The 21,598-nt window shown below is 40.7% G+C and overlaps 1 pseudogene; it reads right to left on the reverse strand.

The window, feature by feature from the left end:
- Positions 1-670: 670 nt before the first annotated feature.
- Positions 671-21,598, reverse strand: part of LOC111221310 — a 25,046-nt pseudogene continuing 4,118 nt past the window's right edge.

Here is a 21,598-nt window from a genome sequence, read left to right on the forward strand (position 1 = left end):
AATGCATTAGAGTCAGATGAGGTTTTGTTGTCGGCTGTTTTTGTCAGCAGTAATGTTATTTACATTGTTCAGTATGTACAGTAGAGAATCTCCCAGAGATGTTAGGTTCTGTAAAGCTGCAATGGGGTACTCCTTTTAAATTCCTCATATTTGAAAGTCCTTAGATGAAGAGCCATACAAGTCCCGGTTGAAGTGTTTTGAATGTTTAATAATGGACTTGCTGCTGTATTGCGAGTCTTGACTCTATCACTGTACGAGGAGTATCAATAATCTGCTTTCTGAAGCTATGAATGTACACGACACACAAACTCAAAGTCATTAAATAGCAAGATTTGAAATTAATCTTCGTAAAATCATAGATGGACAATATGGTTCTTCATCATAAGGATTGAATTTCTCACACAAATCAAGACTTTAAATAGAGTAATTTTTTTTCTTTTCATCATAAAGGTATTCATTGAGAAAGTTGAGTGTTAAATGCACTGTACAACCTTGTATAATTTTTTTTTTTCAAAATATAGTTTATCCCAGTTTGTTTTGTTGTTTTTTTTTTTATCTTACAGAATCCTGTACACTTGGTGTCTGCATTGAGATTGGGTGATATCCTGATCATTGGAGAGAAGAGAAGAAGAGAGTAGAAGGAGAGGAGAGAGGGGAGGAAAAGCCCGAGATGGATGAAGAGAAGAGAAAAAAAGAGAAGAGAATAGAAGAGAAGAGAAGTTGTCCCGTGCCGTCAATACCCTCAGTGAAGACGCTGCACTCCGTACCGTGGCTCTCTTCTGTCCCGGACCTCAATCTGAAGAAAACAAGACAGACGATTCTTCTTTACGGACTTGTGTCATAGATATCAGACTTAAAGAATGAACACTTAAGAGGTTATAAGTAAGATTTAAAGGAGAAATCCACCAATGTTACACATCAGTATCAGTTTACTAGTCATGGGGAGCACTACCCCACCAGAGTGAGGTCATAGTGATGTCATCGGAGTTATCTCGGCTTTGTTAAGTGATTGAATGGTTTACACAAAGTCTCTGCTACAAACTGGGGGCGTGGAGTTATAAAATGTGCGCCAGTGAAACAGGTCCCATGAAAAGCTGTTATAGAGTTGCATTCTGGGAAGGAGAACAAGAAAGTGAAATGATCATAAATCTCTGCCTTCAACATGCTCTGCTGTTTTTGTGGATAGGGGAAGTTAGCTGTGCCGCGCCAGGGACAACCACAAAATGTGGAGAGAAAGTTTCAGACTTCAAACACCAACTTCTGGCTGACAAAGACACTTCAAGTGACTATAAGAGGCACATGAGAAACAGATTAATGTATAATATCATCTGTGGGTGTTTTCTTTCCCCAAATATGAACAATGAAAGCAATTCTGCTTATTTTAACAGAATAAAAACATATTTGAACCAATTAGCATACTTTAGTCATTAATTAGTTCAGTTTTTTAAGTCCAATACTTATCTGTAAAATGGATGGGTGCTGTTAAAATAAAATCAGCATGACAGCATATCATAATTTGAGAAACCACTGCACTGGAGAAATCTTTCAAGATACAGGTATTAGGGAAGACTGGGGACAGGTGCAACACTTTTTGCCTTTCTCTCTGTTATTCAGACACTGTTTGTTAAAATGAGCAAGTATGGTTCCATCTGTACTGATATGGGACAAAATTAGCTGCATATACATTATATAGTGGTTATTTTGATCTAAAAATCCTGTTGTATGGTCTGTTTTGATTTGGTTACAGCAATTTGTTGCAACCATCCCCACATCAGAACATGATGTGCTAGCTAGACACACACTGCCCCTTAAAAGGAAGTCACCACGCATCCTGTTGGTGTTTGATAGGCCTGCTGATCAGTTCCGCCATCCGCTAATAAGCTAATGTGACTGGGCCTTGCTTTTAGCTGCACAATGCTCGAAAGCTAACGAGGCTTTACGCAGGCAATGTGTTATGTATTCCTCAAACATAATGCACATGAAATGTATAGAGCAAAAGTGGACTTACCCTTGACACAGCAAAATCTGCAAGGACAGAGAAGAACAAAAGTGTTGTCATATTCACAGTGAGGCAAGACCAGAAAAAGTGCATGTTTGTGCAAAACATGAATATGCTTATGTAAGTATGAGTTCAGCATTACTGGTCAAAAAATACATTTTTTGCAACCTATGTCCAGTTTATGTCCATGTTTTGTTTGTATAATAGTAACACAGGTCATACTCTACATATGTTGATATTAACCCCTATATTTGTCTTATTATTGGCCTAATACTGATGTAGTCTTTCCCCATAGAAAGTTTCCTTTTTCACCTTGCACCTTACATGGACAACAGCTGCTTTCATGCTCTGTCCATAGGTTGTCACTCAGTTTTGTTCTCAGTTGGCATAAAGAAGCTAAAAGGGACATTTATTTCTATAACGGAAATGTGAGCGGAAAAAAAGAAGAAACTTCACACAGCTGATGGAGAATCAGATGCGTTAAATGTGTAAAATCACTGAGACTGTCAGTGAGGTTAATCAGATAAGAACAGAAAAGACACGCCCACACTCTGGAATATCTCCAGTTACCATGGAAACCATCATGGAGATAGACCGTCGGAGAACCGAGACATCTTATGTCACTTTTCTCTCTCTTTATCTCTTGGTCTCCTCCTCTCACTCCTCCTCTCTCCTTTACTCTATCTTGTTCTCTATCTGTCTGTATATCTCTCACACTCTCAGTCTACTATGTCTTATGTCATAGATCTCCATCTTTCTCTTTTTCTCTCTGCCTCTCTCTCACCCTCTCACTCTTGTACCTGTCTGTGTTGTTGTACATTGGGTTTATGGAGTCAAATCAAACACACAATCCTTATGTAAGGAGACTTTTTATTGTTTTGCACTGTATCTTTTACTCTGGCCCTTCCACCGCCTTTTTTTTCTGCCGTTCCTCTCCTCCGCTTCCTCTCTTTTCATACAGCTGAAACAATGCGATTCAACTGTCCTGATGCAACATCATGCAAACTGTCAGAAACCCTCTGGAGGACACTCTCCCACTCTTGAATACAGCACTGAAAGCAATTTGGCTGGAGTTACAGAGGTCAGGTTTGAGTGTAGTCATTTTTCAACTGGGATAATCTTGTTCATGTTAATGGCCTCACATCTAAGACCCACAAAATGAGAGTTGGAGGAAGACTGACTGGCTAACCCCCACCCCCCCTTAGAGGCACTGCATTACTGTATTATACACTATGCTCTTTTTTATTTTCTTTATATTGCTATTCAGGTTTATGGTAATGTGGTATTAAAGTCTTACCATGTTAATTTAGATTGGATACAAGCAGCCAATAGTTGTATAATTGTGCAAAACATCATTATCTTTTGATTGATCAGATTTGGTCTATTCTTTCCACTTTATCATATGTCCATTAAAACAAACAATAAAAGCAAAATCCAGGTTAATAAACCCCTCCCCTGAACAACTTTAGCGAGTATAATTAGATATTTGGCAGGTCAGTCAAGCAGTGAGGCTGTAGTTAGAGTAAAGGTGCTTTCAGAGGGGGCGGGTGCCACTGGTGCCTCCTTTGTTTTGAATGTAAAACGGAAGTGGCAAAGAGAGGTAGGGCGGTTGCCGCCATTAGAGTTTATGATAGTTCAACTTTTTTCTACTTGTTGCCGTGGCAACCACAGAAACTACAACGACTAGAAGTGAATGATACAGGAGCTGATTCAAAAGGTATCTGAGTTCACTGTGTGATACACCTCTTCGTCAGCACATAGACAGTGCAGTGAGAGTAAGAGCAACATCAACTTCAAAATCTGATTATTTGCCCGCAGATAACAATAACAATAACAATAACAATAACAATAACAATAACAATGTTTATAATGCTACATAGCAAAACTAGCTATATTAATCAAGTAACAATGCTAACTAATTTCCCCAATTTAAAATGCAGTCCACTCTGTGTGATGAGATTATTTTACCAAGAGAGCAAAATGAAACTTCTGGCCCAACATATGCCTGGGTCCTCTTCCCAATGCTGGCCCATATATGTCCACGTCTGGGCAGTTTGCAGCTGTTATCCTCCGAACAGCCAGAGCATTTTCTGTGTGTGTGCTACAATTGGTCCAGATGTGGAAGCAGCATCAGGCCGTAGAACCAGGCGTGTAGTGGACCAGAAGAAAACAAGCGTGCCTATTTTGTGCAGGCTGGTAGGATCGGGCGTAGCTCTGCTATAGAGAGCACCAGTGTTGTCAATCAGAGGCTCGCTGTCTGAAAGCAACTCGATACTCTGTCTCAACATACACCACATCTTTGGAGGGTGGTGTCTCTTGCCTTTAAGCCAAAAACCAAAAGCCAAACAGCAAGGAATGTTTTTTGTTTTTGTTTGCTACCATAAGATATAAATATTAGCATAGCTGGCTACACAGAAAGCTAACATTACTCTCCTAGACAGCATTTCATTAGCTAACTTCATTATTGTTTGAGGTAAGGTTTCAAAAAGCCCCATTCAGGACTGGGAGCCAATTCGCTGCAGGCATTAAATCAGAGTTTAGGATAAAATTGGATAATTAGGGTAAAATTTAAATTTGTAAGCATTGTATTTCATTATCCCTTTACTAACCTTTGCTGTCTGTCTGCAGATCATCAAGATAGAAATCCGTCTGCCGGTTGCCCAGGACGAAGGCCAGGAAGGAGAGGATGAGGGCGTCCAAGATGCCCATGATGGCCAGCATATATGCCCAGCGTACAGAGCAATCGCCCAGGGAGTACTTCCCTGTCTGCTCCCCGCACATGTCCCGGATCACCTCAGCGTCCCATCCGTCAGGGAAGATCATGCAACCAAGCACCAGGCACACTCCTGCAGGAGGACAAAGAAGAGCAGAGAAGCAGGGTTAAGGTGAGGAGTGGGACTGGGGGAGTGGGATAGGTGGAGTATAAATGCAGAGTTTAGAAGAGAACGAGGAGAGAGTACAAAGGAGAGGAAGGATGATGTGAAGAGTGAGGACAAAGAAAAAGGGCACAAGTGAGAGATTTCAAAGAACAGAAGGAAGAGATGAGAAGCTGAGGTGGGGAAAAAGAGAGAAGTAACAGGGAAGAGAAAATTTTGAAGCTGGATTTTAATGAACTAATAGCAACAAAAAGTATCATACTGATGGCCTTAAATTGCAGCAAAAGCAAAACTCTTTAAAGAATTTTAACTTCATCACCCAGAAGTCCTGTAAGATGACAACAGTAATCTGTACAGAGCGAGTGAATGTTTACAAAGTTGGTCGGTCTGCTTTATACCAAAGGATACCAAAACCAAGCAGAGAGGCTTAAGATCTCATACTGAGTCCAGCTTTTTCCTTCATGTCCTTTGATAGTGATAACGCAGTTACTTTTTTCAGTGCATGTAAGTGAGATCCGTGTCCTTTACTAAAACACACCATGTTTCTAGGCTGCATTGCACTGTTATTGAAGAAATTCATATCTGTGCTCCTTCCACAATGGATTTAATGGAAACTCTTCTCTGCTCAACCAGTAAACAATAATCCATAAAAACAAGGTACATCAACTTATCTTAACAATACCAACGCATGCTAAGCTGAATTTTACCTCTTCTCTTCTTTTGCTTCTTCTGACTGAGGTAAAACACTCAGAGAAACCAAATTCTGCAAGGTTGGATGGTGGGTCCAGGTGGGCAGGGCTTGGGGCATGGCTGAAAGTTGTGACTGCTTTGTTGTGTCATCACAAAGTTACAGGAAGTCCTGACGGCTAGTTTTAAGGGTCAGTTTCTGAATACAGGCTGTGTGCATTTCTCTGTGGACTGAGCACTTTGATACTTTCACAGTATTAATATAGAACCTAGACCTGCTTTATAATAAAAAAAAGACATGGAAATCGCACTTTATACAATATTGGACCTTTCAGCACTGCTGATGTGAGCAGAATTTAGACACCTGTGTGTGTAGAGGTGTTAATAGTGAGACAGTGGAAAGATGGAGTAACATGCACACCCTGTACACATTATTCCACCTTGAGACAATTGGGAGAGTGAAGCAGTTTAAAACGTGCAGAACCTGTTTGGACTCACACTTGCAAACAAATGTGAGTATGTGCAACATACACACAGTGCAAAGCCCTCTGGGGAAATCCATACATGCAATTTCAACACTACAACAAAAGTGGTAATCTATACTTTACACCTCTGCTCATTTATCAAAGTGAGCATCACTGGGGAGCTGATTGTGCCATATTCCTTGCTCACCAGCGCTTTTTAAATAGCAGTCAGTCTGTGCCTGAGGGGCTGTAAGTAAAGCAGTGGGCTCCTCTGGGAGATGGGGAACATACATGGCAGGCATCACACTGAATCCTCATTCCAGACCAGACATGTCTTTTCCACAGGCAACATCACTTGTGATACACATGAAAAGTCACATAGATTTGGCTAAGTTGGTGATTATTACGCTTCAGTCCAATAAATGTTCAAGAGATTCTATGTCTGGAGCTCAATTGGTGAGCAATTGTGAATATTTTAAGTGCCGTGTGTGTAGTGAAGGATGCTGGGCAGCAGTCAAATACAGTAGCTGCTATGTGGAGCGAGGTGTACAGTAACACAGAGGATAATAACATAAGGCTTTCAGTAAATTCTGCTGATGTGCTGCTGAACACATGAAGCCGTATCCTTGCTGTTAGCATCCATGCCTCAAAGGTCAACAACGAGTTTAGACACACAACAGATAGATACATCACTCCTGATTCATCTTTTGCATCCATACAAAGATTCTTAAAATATTTCATTAGCTGATGCATTCATTAAAGTCCAACTGGGAGATACAGCAGAAATGCTCTTTTTGCCTGTAAGCCTCTGAGTGGGCGGGACTGTGTCTGTGTTTGAATGACAGCTGAGCCTTCAGGCGCACCGAGACACAATATAAACAAACTCTGTGTAACTGGAGCTTACAACCTGAGGATAAACAACATCCTGTCCGACATTTGCAGACATGTTTTTAAGTGGTTTTTAGTGTGATAATTATCAAACTGATGTTAGCAGCATGCTTTTTCTGACCATGGATGTGTGTTTGGAAGCTTTCTCAGTAAGTCAAGCTGCAGGAATACAGTATAGGGAAGTTAAAGCGTCCAGGGACTGCTCGTCTTTTAGGCTACAAGAGCAAATACAGGTCAGGCTAATAGGATGACCGGGTACCGAGTGGAAATAAAGCAGTTCTTGCTTCATTATCCTTGTGTCAAATCAAGCATGAGGGTTTTTATAGGGCTGAACAGTCTCATCATGTGGTGCACACAGCTACGGTAAGCCTCGAGGGAAAACATGAATCAGTCCATCACTACCTGCGCTGCTTAAAGCTAAACTTTGTTGTCAAGTTAGTTTGGCACACTGTTTAACATTGTAACGCTTCAATTTTCAATTGCTGGCGAAAGCTTAGTGGGTGGGGGAAGGTGAGAACATTTGTGAGTGTCGCACTGTGAGGCTGTGAGTATTGCAGTGTACACCAGTGCAGATCTGTTACTATCAAACGTGAAAAAGTAGAAGAGATTTGTTCTGTAACTTTGTTTTTTTTTTAAACCAACACTGAAGACAAAGACATGTGTCCACGTTTCGAAGTCTGATTCAGCTTGTTTTGTGTTAGCTAGCTGCAGTGTGTTAGTTTCACCATCAACCAATGATAGCGGGTGACTATATGCAAACTTAAGTGAAATGATTCGATGGAATTTTATTTTATTTTTTAAACTGTGCTTTTAAGGGTCCCATATTTAACACTTTTCTGGTGCTTATTTTTTATATCAATAAGAAGATATATTTGTGGTTGTAAGAACCAAAAGACATTTCAATGTTGTTTTACATCTGCGCTCTCTGGAGCTCTAGCAACAACAGGTCACTGAAACAATCAGAAGAGAGGCTCTGAGCCTCTTCTGACTGAGGTAAAACACTCAGAGAAACCAAATTCTGCAAGGTTGGATGGTGGGTCCAGGTGGGCAGCGCTTGGGGCATGGCTGAGAGTGGTGACTGCTTTGTTGTGACATCACAAAGTTACAGGAAGTCCTGATGGCTCGTTTTAAGGGTCAGTTTCTGAATACAGGCTGTGTGCATTTCTCTGTAGACTGAGCACTTTGATACTTTCACAGTATTAATATAGAACCTAGACCTGCTTGATAATCAAAAAACATACGATAATGTACCTTTACATAATATGGGACCTAGTAAATATAAAAACAGGCAGGAAATACATAGGGAGGGGAATGTATGACAAAAGCCCCACGATAAATTGGATACGGGATGTTACAGTGATGTGGTGAGCATCATATCCATGTATTTTATTTTCTAAACAGAGATTACAGGACTCTGTGGAGCAGATATTTATTCTGTAGCAAAAAATGAACACGCAATTTAATTTTAGCCTGACTTTAAAACACGAGTGGATTTCAACAAAGTGCAGAACTGCAAGAGAATATTATGCTTGTAAGGTTTGAAGATGATGCATCTGAGTGTATTAAAGTGAGGCCCATTAGTCATATGGTTGAACCTTGTCACATTAGCGATTCCCTCTGAAGACCCCTTGTTTCACCTTCTAGCCATCCATCATGAGAAAATGGTGGGTGGTGAACTCATAGCAACAGATGAGGGGAGGATATGAGATTAGTCACCACCTCTCTGTGTAAAACTGGAAACCATGCAAATATGAGGAGTCTTATTTCAAGCCGAGATGTACACCATTTGAAAATGTGACCGCTCCTCTGACAAAATAATTGCAGGCATAATGAGAGAATGTAATGAGAAAGAATATAATTACAATAATACAGTAAGTAATGAGAGAATGGAAGCAATGGAAGAAATCATCGTGGGAAATCATCATGTTATTAGCTTCTTTTATGACCTTTATACAAGATATTAACATAGAAGAGAGATGATAAAATCATTAACTGAGTAATGAGTGTCAGGTAACATGTTTTATGGATTTTTGATGAATGGTTCCTCATCTGGCATGAAACTCATCCAGAGTTATTGAATGTGGGCTTTTTGAAAATGTGGATGCAGAGCAACTCGAAGAATCCTGATGGGTGAAATACATCAGCCTCATGGCAGCTCATTAACCAGTCATTTTTCTTTGTAGTGAATGTTATTAACTTGTTTTTTTAAACCCTCCAGTTTATGTGCTGAAGCTAACACCAATATTGTTTTGTGTTGTGAACAATTAAAGTCACATTTTTTTAATTTAACCATTTTGAGATGAAAATAAGTCCATTACTTAAGATTAATCATATTATTTTAGATGAAGGCAAATGACGGTTAATTACAAGGCAAGTTTAATTTTCGTAGCTCCAGGTATTGGTTCAAATTCGTTGCTGATTGTCTGACTGTGGTACAGAATGCTGTGTATTTCATAGGTTTACAAAACGTGGGCATATTTTTTTCTTTTCGGTCACAAACTTGCCTGCTGACAGGCGTTGCGTCGTTGACGTTTAGGAGTTATACACGAATCACTTTGCTGACTCAAATGATTTTGTTCAGTTCAAAAATGTGTTGTCTGTAATTTGTTCACTTGCATCATAATTCAAATGCACTTCAGTACGTACAACACTAGGTGCACACGTCACCATTCAAATGCACTGCAGTACATGTACCACTGAGCAAATACATCAACATTAGTAACTGTGTGGTCTTATAACTGGATTCCGACTGTCCTCAGTTCCGTAGTAGGTTCAACTGGGTGTTAGCTGTTATACTCAGTTCGGCACAGTACAAAACCAGGTCCGTACAAGCTCTGTTTATTTGGTTAATGGGTCAGCGGCAGATTTATCACATCACGTTTTCTTCTGTCTTTCTCATTCTCTTATTAAACCTTTAACCAGGAAATAATCACGCCTGAGCTGACAACAGTGCTCTCAGTGAAAAGGAGCTCCAATGCTAAAAGCTACTGACTCAGTGCAGTTGGTTCAGTTTGAAGGTTTGGTGTTAAAGATACATTGGTACATGTGCTGAATGCCTCCAGCCGGCTTCTATGAAAGCCCTATGATTACCCATAACACCCTTCTCTGGGTCTAGTCTATCTTCACAGAACTGTAATTTCCAGCCTTATAAGCCACTTTGACATCCACAGTTTTATTTTTGAGATTAAAAAATTTGAAATTTAACAATACGGATGTGTAGCATATTGGAGAAAAACCATATGACGGTAATGTCCGTCTGACATGACCTCTCCTCTATCTGCCTCTCCCCTTCATCTTAAACTCAAGTGTTTAAGTGATCACCAGCGGACTAAAAATAACCCCCACCTTCCCACAACCCAAGAAAAGCCCTTTGAAGTTGTTGGGGTTTTTACTCTTCCTTCCTCCCCTCCACTGTCTCAAGACACTGCATTCTGAACTTGGAGGGGAGGAACTTCAAAGGCGGCAAGCAGAGGGATCAAACAGAGAGAGAGGATGGGAGGGAGCGAAGAGAGATGGCGAGCGCTGAGGAATGAAAGAGGGAAAACGAGTCGTACGAAAGGGGGAGAAAGAAAGCAGGACGACTACTGCTGCTCCACTCCATTATGTCATTTTTTTTTTCTCATCTCAGTTCATCACTTCTTGTCATTTCTTTTCATCGCAGCGTTCGCAGCCCATCAGCTGTTGGAAACAAGGCATCAAAGCATATCAAGCTAATGAAAACACTCGGAAATGTGTCGCCAAGACACATCTGTGATCCAGCTAGTTAAATTTACTGTGAACCAATTTATTTATAGCGCCCTAAAGATATTTATAGGCTTATTGCATAACAATTTTGTCAGACTTTCTTATCTACATGTCCACACAGAACATTTTTTTCTTCATTTTAGACAAACAGCAAAAATAGATTATATAAGAGCTCTAAAAATACCATCAGTGTGCTATATATAAGTGTGTGTGTGTGTGTGTGTGTGTGTGTGTGTGTGAGAAGTATTTTTGATGGAAGCTGCTCCAGGCGCCACAATATTCCTCCTGAGAAGCTCGACTGTGTGTTCGCTGTGTACATGGACATGACGCCATCCAGCACTGTGCCATGTGCTCTGACTGAGTTACTATATGCTACTATACAGTCTATGCTTGAGGTTTTCTAATAAGTGCACATGCATATTAATACACAGAAAACACCACTTCCTCTCAAATGCAGATTCATGCAAATGCACAATCTGAATGACCTACTCCAATCAAGATAAACAAACATCCATATTGTTGTCCCTGTGCTGCTGCTGCTGTCGCAAACCAAAAGCAGGGAACCAACAACAGCTCCTCTGCTCATGCCAGTGTGAAAAACTAATGTTAGCTGAAGCAAGAATAAAGTGGTGACATCATCATTACATTTTTTTTTTTTTTGGTACAGTCATAAGCTGTGTCCAGTGTCTGTGTTTGCTGCCAGTTGGACTGTGTTATCTTGTTCTATTGTGACTGTGAGATGTGAAAACTAAAGATCTGACACAACCTGTCAGTGATTAAACAAAATGACGACGACCCATAAGTGTCTGTGGCTTCATCCTCACAACTACGTTCTCATGTTAAAACATTTTCAAGCTAAAGCGACCTCTCTCCAGACGACCGTTTTAGCCCTCTGGGTGTCAGCGTCGTTATTTCAAAAGGTTTCCGTTTTTGCCCGTCCAGACAACAACGCAACCCTGAAGTTTTCAAAATAAAACACTGCCAGCAGCGTTTCCAAAAGACTCCGTTTTAGGATCTTGAAAACTCTGGTGGTAGTGTGTACACCCGGGTGATGCGTTTTAAAACTAAAACGTGTTTGTGGGCTGTCGCATGTATCTCACTTTACAGTTCCCTTTATATTGAACTGTTATAGTGTTTATAATATTGGGGATATTAAATAAGTAGACGAGGGACTGCCCCCTGGACTTTTATTATTAATGGTGAATTCTAACTTGTAGTAACAGTGGCACATGGAGAGATGAGTCTAAGTCAGCAAAGTCATTTTAACCATTTTAACATAACCAAGTTGTGTTTGTGCCTAAACCTAACCAAACCTGTCACACTATAAAAGTGAAACCCAGGTTTCAAGAGGTGCTTTGTAAAGTTTTAGAAGGAACAGACAAATTGTCTCGTCCTGTGATTGTGGTGTCAGGTCAGAAAGTCTGTCTACAAACAATGTTTTTTTTTTGTTGAGTTTGGAGGACTTTAAAGTTTGCTAACATTAGCTAACCTTAGCCACCATGAACGACTGGTCATACCAGACCAAGAGAACCTGTAGCAACAAAACTCCTGAGAGCACTGAATTGAATGATGGTACGTCTTATTGCTTATCAATTCAACTATTAAACTAAACCATGTTTCACTAATAATCTTTGTGCCTAATGTAGCGTCAAGGTGAAGTATCGTTGCTGGGATACCTGCAGTTTCATAAACCTTATCCAGTGAACATTATTATCTTATTTAGTTTTAGAAACTACCCCAACCCGTCTCAAAGTCAAAACTTCAAAATTGTGAAGTCATCCTTGAAGTCTAAAAGCTAACATCGAGGCTGTATTTATAATCAAATGTAACCTCCCGTAGGTAGTTCAAACCACTGACCCCGGTGTGGAAGCGAGTGCAAAGGTGTGAACATGACTGCATTAGGAAATCACCGTGCCGAGGCTGTAATGTAATAAAGCTGTCTAAGGGCTGCTCTTCCCTCTGCTGCTGCGTCTAGACCTTGGCCTGCTGTCCTCCATCTATCTAATGGACGGCCACCTTGCTGATGTACAGAGCTTTTATTGGAGTTGGGATCAAGTTGTGTGTGTGCGTGTGTGAGTGTGTGTATTGCTGAGGGGGCACTTTACAAGATGTTGCTGCCGCCAGGGTTCACTGGCCCACTTGGCGTGGAGCTTTCCCTCTTTTCTTTCATTCCCTCTTTACGCTCTTTCACTCCGACAAGCTAGTGTAAACTCTGTGCTTTTTTTTTTTATTTTTTATGTAGCTCATCATTTACTAAATATATTTGGGGAATGTAAGGTGAGCATCAAACTCTCTCCTGGTAATATCTTACTATTTATTCATAAATTTACCCATTTTTCCAAATTACTGCCTAAATCGTTAAAAGTGACACCTTGACCAAACTTAATTTCTGGGGATTTAAAGCCCAACCTCCCCTTCTCTCCTCTCTTCTATCTTTTACTCTTCCTTTATCTTGTCCTCACTCATCCCTGTGTCCTTCACCGGCTGAGGAGGACGTTGCTGGCACGAGTCCTAAATCTGGAAAGAGGATTGGCAGGCGTACAGAGGCTTGCACATAACCATATAATGTGTCATCACACAAGTCCAACCACCGTTTTTCATTGAGCAATGCGAAGCAGTTTTGTGATATACTGAGGGATCAGTGAGCGGTCCCCTTTGGCAATCCATCTAATTCATAATTAGAGGAGGAGTATCTCACTGAACCAGGCACTGGTACTGAAACTACACTTTACTAAACCTTACCATACTGGATTGCAGTGTTGTTTTTCAGCTTTTTATCACTGTCAAATACACAGTGTACAGTCTTACAGTATATGTGGTTTGATAACGTCAACCACAGAGTTTTCCTCTGAGTAGGATAAGTAGGGAAAGTTATGTGAAAATTTAAGGCATTAAGCACAAATCTACAATAATCCTACAATTACACACAGATTAATATGAATATTGAATAGACGCTAAATTGCCTTTACGGGAAGTCCAACAGCAGAATATCCCACTTATAAATTTGTAGCCACGGCGATGAGACGTGTTCACCGTGAATCCTTGCAAGAAATTAAAGCTTAATTTCCTCTACGGGTAACAGCAAGGAAGAGAACTCTATTTTTGGAAGTTGACACAGTAAACGCTGGGTTGGTGAAATTTTATAAATGATACTCTAATGTCCCGTTCCCCTGAAGGCAGCATGCTACAGAAAGCTGACAGAAACACTGAAGTAAAGAGCTGTTGCTATGGAAATGACACATGGTCTCAGCCTGTCACATAGGTGTAAACTGGCAGGTGTTAATGCTGCAGACCACATTCTTTTGCAAGTAGATGTAAGTTTCAACTTGTCTCTTTATGAATCTTTGGTCTAAACGTGCCTCAAACAAACGCCCCCCAAGACCACCTAAACAATACCTAATGTTCTCTGAACGCCTCTACTGAGAAACACTCTTCTTACCCTGAACAGTCCTCAGGATGAACTGACATAAGCTTTTATATGGAATATTTCTTTGGTAGAAATGCCAGTGAAAATGTTTTACAGTGAGGTGGATTATTCATAGTTATGCAACTGATATCAATTCAATCAAAAACACATGTAAGTGAACCGACTTTTTAACAGGCTAAAGACCGCACCGACATAAAGGTTGGACCCCCGCAGGTTTGTCTGTCCTTTCACTGTACAGCAACACAACAAATGCTGGCAGGCGCTTAAAGATAATCAGCAAAGTCCCTAAAATATAAAACCTAAATCGCTGTTTCACTTAATTAATAGAAAAAATAAATGCATCCAAATGGCACCTGGTCAAAGCAGCAGAACTAAAGGAGTGAACAACTGAATAAACAGCTCAGTACAATACATGCATGAGTGAGAACACCATTGATCACAATGTGATCATGATAAAGCTATGATGATAAATATAGCTTGTTTGACAGTCTGAAAAAAGCCAAATATCAAGTCTGATGTACTGCAAAATAATGAACAATATATCCTTTTGAAATGGAGGTACATATGTAAATCCTATTACACATTAATGAGAAGCATGGATGATGTATAGTAGAGACATTTTCAATCTTTCCTCATACTGACACATCTTATCTACAGTCTCCCTGCTGCTTTCTCTCTCTCTCACACATACAGAGTGACAATGCTGAGAAGGGTCAAAGGAATCCATTATTCAGCTGTCAGGATATTTTTAGAAACACCCCGGTGACTTTGGAATTATTTATTAAGCCCCTAATAATTAAAACATGTACATGGGGTTGGGGAAAGCCGGCCAGAAATCTCAGAGAGAGAGAAGGCGAGAGAAAGAGAGAGAGAGAGAAAGAGAGAGAGGCAGGGATATCCCCCAGGGAGACTCTTCTCTCTCTCTCTTCTTCTGTACTTCTATATTTATCTCGACCACTGCAGCATCTATTTAGCTCCTGCTCGAAACACATGCACGTGGGTGCATTTATCTACATACGTACACTGGCACTACCGTACAAACCAAGCTATACACATGCACACACACAAACACGCACACGGTCTTTACGCATTTACTAGTGAAGCAAAAAAAAAAAAAAAAAACAGTGGCTCCAGAGAAGAGAGAGAAAACATTCTCATTAATAATGCAGCTCTCACACCATCATACACACATTTACCCGCTGTCTTACATGCTCACGTGAACGGATGCATGTGGCCCCGCAGACACACAGGCAGATACACAACCGCTCACACACACACACACACACAAACACACACAAAAGAAGGAGCATATCATCAGCATACACACACAAACTCATTCACGTAGTTTCACTCACTCTCATTCTGTCTCTCCCTCCTTCACACACACACGCACGCACACACGCGCACACACGCACATGCACACACACACACACACACACACACACACTTTCTGCTCTTTCTGTTCCTCTCCTTCTTTCCCCGTCGCTCCTTCTTTACCTCACACTATTTGTAGAACAAAAATGGACAACAAAGAAAAACAACCACTGTCTGTGTGTGCATGTGGGAAAGAGCAACAGAGCTACAAAACACAGAGCAAGAAAAAAAAGAAAAACTGGACTGGCCTCACCAGAAAGTGACCGCGTTGGTCGTTCATGCAGACAGACAAAGGGTGACGTTATTAGCGAACGCTAGCCCAGTATCCCTTGGAATTATGTTCATATTGGATGAATCCACTCTAAGCTGTTTACATCCGCTGCTAACATTCAGTGGCAATGCAGAAAATGTTTCCTATATGCAGCGAGGCAGAAAGTAAGAGTAGAGTTTCTGTTCTGTCACAGACCTGTGATCAACATTTATGTTTTATTAATCATAACCACAATCTTTGTCTAACCTTAACATTAGTGCTTTTGCTATGCGCAGATTTAGTTTGCAGTAAGAATATTTAAAATGTTATATCCAAAATAAAAATTCATATCAAAGTCCGATGTCAAGCCACAAAATGATGTTTGTGTAGGATGTTGCATTTTCAGTGAAGGACAGAACAAAGGCAGATTATGCCACAGACATTTTGTTGGATGCCCATTGCCAATACTGTACGCAATGCAGCCTGAGACTGTATTAAAAATCCCATATTATTCAGTTTTCCAGTGTTTTATTTGAAGTGTTGATTCATAAGAAGATATAGTTTTGGTTTTAAGAACCATAATCCATCTCAATGTAGTTTTACATCTCCTCTCTCAGGCTTCTCTCTGGAGCTCTAGTAACAACAGGTTGGTGAGCCAATCAGAAGAGAGGCTCAGAGCCTGACTGTTTTCTGAGTGATCAAATAAAAATATAGCAGATTTCAGGTAAACACTGGATGGTGGGTCCGGGGTTTGGGGCGTGGCTAATGGGTGGGGACTGCTTTGTTGTGACATCACAAAGTTACAGAAGTCCTGACGGCTCGTTTAAAGGCTCAGTTCCTGAATACAGGCTGTGTGCTTTTCTCTGTGGACAGAGCACTTTGATACTTTCACAGTATCAATACAGAACCTAGACCTGCTTTATAATCAGGAGAGACATGGTGATCTTGCTTCATACAATATGGAACATTAAAGTCAAAATTAGCATGTCATTTGGTGTACACATGTATTGTAGGCACCCTATTATTCCCTTTGAGTCCAAACCTTAACCTTTTAAGTTTTATTTCCGAAAAAGGTCAGAGTCCAGGGTGTAACGTAAGACTTTAATGTGTTAGCTCTGTAAACATTTCTTGGATGCTGCTCTGGAGCTGCGCTTGGGGCATCTGGCATGTAGTGTAGCTGTCTTAGCTCGTAATCTGACATATGTGTGTGAATATTAATGCAAATGTGCACTGAATATGATAATTGCTTCTTTTTATTCTGCTGTCTCTGTCTTGTGTCATTCATGAACTAATTGTAGATTCCCACTTAAAGACGGAGGACGTGATTTTAAATCAATACACCTGTGGTCATGTTCACTTGTGCTTCAATTGCACTTCTGGGGTGTATTTGTTTTGCTGTTGAATTCAAATATCAAGTCTTTCTCCAAAATTGCGTACCAAGGGCACGTTGCCTACATTGTGTGTGTGTGTGCCGGCGACCTCGCTAGCTCGAATGTGTGTGTGTGTGTGTGTGTGTCAACACTGCTACTGCCAGCTCTATCTTTCTGCATTGAGTTTTCCTTGGATAATGGCCATCGATAATCAAATGTTTGATTTCTTTTCATTATAAACCTTATTAACCTCATTTACCCACGAGAGTGAGAGAGATAGAGAGAGAGAGGGAGAGAGAAAGAGAGAGAGAGAGAGAGAGAGAGAGAGAGAGAGAGAGAGAGAGAGAGAGAGAGAGAGAGAGAGCACCAGAGAAATACTGCCCTTCACCTGTTAAATAATTGACATAATACTGTATAATTAGCCTATAGCCTACACTGGATTTTTTTGAAGTCTTGTTTCAGTTTTTTTACCTTCTCGCAGATCTGTTTCGCGGTGTGGAAGATGTGCTCGCTCGCTCCCTGTGGACTTTTAAACATGGCGGGTGAAATAAAATACAGCGAGTACTCGACCAGTCAGAGATGTTCAGCACTGCAGACCACACCCCACAAAGCTCCCTGAACCTTTGGAAAGTCCCCCCCTTTTTTTTGGGGGTCGATCAATTACCCTGGAACTAAATTTAGACCCTGGTTCCTGCGGTGGAAACGTGCATAGTTCCCTCAAAAGGTTCCTGGTTCCTGGGGAAAGTTACCGCGGTGGAAACGCGGCTTTAGAGTGAGCCTCGCCGCCTCAATCAGAGACGGCCAAAGTCAGGGGTGGGAGCTTGTGCCTGTCAATGAATACATTATTGGCTTCTGGTCTATTACTCCTCCCCCAGCGAAGCTTCAGGCTAGTGTTAGCTGCTGGAAGACATCGCTACGGTTGACTCACAGGCTAGCAAGCTCCTGGGATTACAACTATTTCCATCCTTTGAATTATTTTCCATTCACTCTCTCTATTCCTCCAACTTACACACTATTCTCATCTTTTTTTCTTTCCCGCTTTTACACACACTCACATTAAGACCAAACAGTCGCTGACAGGTCGTTTCTCCCAGGACAGCTCATCCCCTGTGCCGCGGCCCATGTCCTGCTTAGTTCTGTTTAATATTGCAACAGACAGGGTCAGACGTGAAGGAGGGATGGAGGCATGAGCTGATGGAGGAGAGGAAGGAGAGAGAGAGAGTCATCAAGCTGAAATGGCTGGTGGGCCACTGGGCTTTCCTGTAGTACCTCATTTCTGCTGGAGGGATGGAAGAAAATGATAAGAACTGGAGAGAGATGGGAGAGGAGGAGGGAGAAGAGGAAGATGGAGGAAGAGAAAAAAACGGAGAGCAACATACAGAAATGAAACAGACCTCTCAGTATCTGTAAGAAGGTAAAAACTCAAACCTTGCCTGAATTTCCTCAGAACACCTTGCACTAAATTCATCTTTGTTTGCAAAAGGTAAATTAAAACTAAATCTCTGTCAGTTTTCCCAGGAGCATTTTCCACTGAATTAATCTCAATCCAAGCAAAGGTGCAAACAGCGGAGCTCTTCACAGACCCTGGGTGCTTCTGGGAAATCTAGCCCTCCTCTTTTTCCTTTCATGTGAGGGAAAATGCTGCTTAGTCTAGATTCTATGTGTAAAATGACCCCATTATTCATTTTCCCATTGAGGTGTGACATAACTGGGGGACAATAGGAGGAAAGTCACCTATTAGGAGGCAGCTGTTGATTCACTAATGGTCTTAACCTAATCCACTTTTAGCTGGTTTTGGTTTGTACCTTACCCCGCTGACCTCATTTATCTCTGGTGCTGTAAATTTCCAAAATAATTATTTAACATTAATTTATCCACTTTTAAACCCACTTATGGTGAACTGTTGCTCAGGGGTCCATGAGGCCTGTATCTCAAAGCAAGTCTGGCTCTATGGGTTATCTGGCTTCGCTGAGCTGGAGATCCTGGATAGCTGGTATCATCACGCTGGTTATCATCTGGGTCAGACGCTCTAAATGACAAGGGACATTATCTGAACCATGAGTGGAATACTTAATGTTATATGAAATGAAACAGTGAGAGAGGCTAGGAAACTTTGCAACAGCAAAATGGGATTTTTAGCCAATTGAAATATACAGAACACAATCACACAACTAGAACTGAATAAGAAGTGCTATGTACAGATACTAACAAAACTAAAGTAAGTATAGGGCTATAAATAACTGTGAGATTATTACATACTATATGTTATAAGGAACTGGTATTTTAAATATGTTCAGTAGTCCAACGGATTATTAACAGATAATCTGTTTATTTACAAAATATTAATAGATAAACAGATGATTCCTAAATGATCAGTTTAGTCATGATTTTTCTTAATAAAGGTTTAAAAGTGATGTACGGCTGTTTCTGTTGCCAAAACACAGAAGAAAACTACAGATTTCTACATAAAGAAAAGAAATGATCACCTGATCAAACACTTGCATTTATAATTTGCTGAGTTAAGAAAGAATTATGCTTGAAAAGTGTGAGGAAAAAGTCCATCATCACAGAGAAGAGGGACAACAGTCTCTCCTGGTAATGCACCTGACTAATCTGCTTGAAGTGGGTCACACCCACACAACTACCCCCCACCCCCCAGTTCTGATGTCAGAGAGGTGTGAAGGGGTGGTGCTGTGGGGGTTCAAATGGTGTTTGACCATCAGACAAGCACTTCTATTGAATCATACATGTCCCTGAACAGTGTGTGAACTTATTCTAATAAAAGGTGACAGCGGATAATGTTTTTATTTCCAATTATCATCTTCTGGAGTTTAAAAGCATCTACACTGTCAAAAATCCTGTTGATAGCAGAAGCAATTAATATGCAGCATTAAATATGCATCTTTGATTGCCATTCGTTAGTCTGTTAGCCCGGTCCTGGTGCAATGTTCCATTTGAATCCCGGAGTGGACACATTAGTGTGTCCTAACATAACTGTCATAGAAATCAAATGAATTCTATTTGTCACTTGTCACTTTATTGTAAGGTCAGTTCTTTCACATCTTCTACTGGAGTCATGTTAGAGGGGAATCTCTCCACAGCCAGTTTGCAGAGGAGAAAGAGTTACAGTGACCAATGACTCCTTCAACATTCATAGTATTGAGTATCGTTTGAAGACAGGCTTGTAAAAAACGAGCCCGTAGGTCGTTTGGGCAGCAGGTTATTATCACCCATAGTTACGTTTTGTTGTTTTACAACATGTAGTGGTTGTAATAACTATGACAGAAGCAAACGGAAAAGTGTGATGGATGGATGGATCAACAAAGCACAGGAATATGATACAGGACGGTGGCGTTCGATTTCCATGTGAAACCAGCACTTTATGTTGTTTCTATTATCCGTGAGCATTTGACAAAGATAACTACGTTGTAATTAGTTTCTTGGCTTGGGTTTGCCAGTAGTTCTACAATCGGTGGTAATAAACAATAAACCTTTATCCCGGTCAATTATTGCTACACATTGGCCTTATTGGTAAATGCATTCACTCTTTACTGCCAGGAGTTATGAGTGGCACATTACAGACCTTTTCAAGTGCATTAACCTTATTCACGTTCGGTCAGTTCAGTACACAAAGAGACCAACTTTGGCCCATTATCAGCTTATAGATGCCAAGACACACTGTGCCACTCTGCTCTGCCAAGAGGCCTGCATCCCACTGTTTTGGCCTAGGTGCCCATTTTTCCTCTCATCTTTTATTTAACCTTTACTAAACCAATCAGTAGCATTAGTTCACAACTGTAATTATTTTTTGGTCTGATCACTGCAACGTCTCCTCAACTGGAAGAACAGCTCACCCAGAGACTTTACTGTAGTTTCAGCTTACAGTACATAAGGGTGCGTGGATGATGACAAACCTTTCACTGGGTGCACATTTTTTGTTCTACCCTCCATGTGTTCCATGTAGCACACACCATGCCAACCATCATGATCGGGGTCCAAACTGCTCCCTAATTGACACTTTTGGTCCATTTGGCCTAAATCTAGGCCACCAGCGGTTCAAATTGGCCCTTAGTGTATCTGCTGTGGTACACTCTGTCACTGTGCAGTGCCAGGAGACCTGCTGCTACACCCAGCAGGGCAGAGTGGATGATTAAACGATCATCTCCAAGGTGGTGAACACCATTAGGCTGTCTGCCAAGCCTATTAGATGGCTTACCTCCACCACACATCACACGCATCCACTGGACGGACAGTAAAACCTTCTGAAGTTTCACAAACTCTGACATCTACTCGCAAATTAGAGACAACATAGGTGTTTATTACGTTTAAAAATAAAAAAAATAGTGAGAGATTTTTTTTTATTGTAGTCAGAACTGAGCAAGCCAAACATATCTGAAATTTTACTTATGAAGAAAAAACATTGGTATTAAGTTCTACTTTCGCTAAGTAGACATAAAACCAGCTTAAATATATTGAGAATGAGATGAACTTATGTTTCCTATGCAAGATGTTTATGACT

The sequence above is a fragment of the Seriola dumerili genome, unplaced genomic scaffold (genome assembly GCF_002260705.1).
Source record: "Seriola dumerili isolate Sdu_G_001 unplaced genomic scaffold, Sdu_1.0 BDQW01000083.1, whole genome shotgun sequence".
Taxonomy (NCBI): Eukaryota; Metazoa; Chordata; class Actinopteri; order Carangiformes; family Carangidae; genus Seriola; species Seriola dumerili.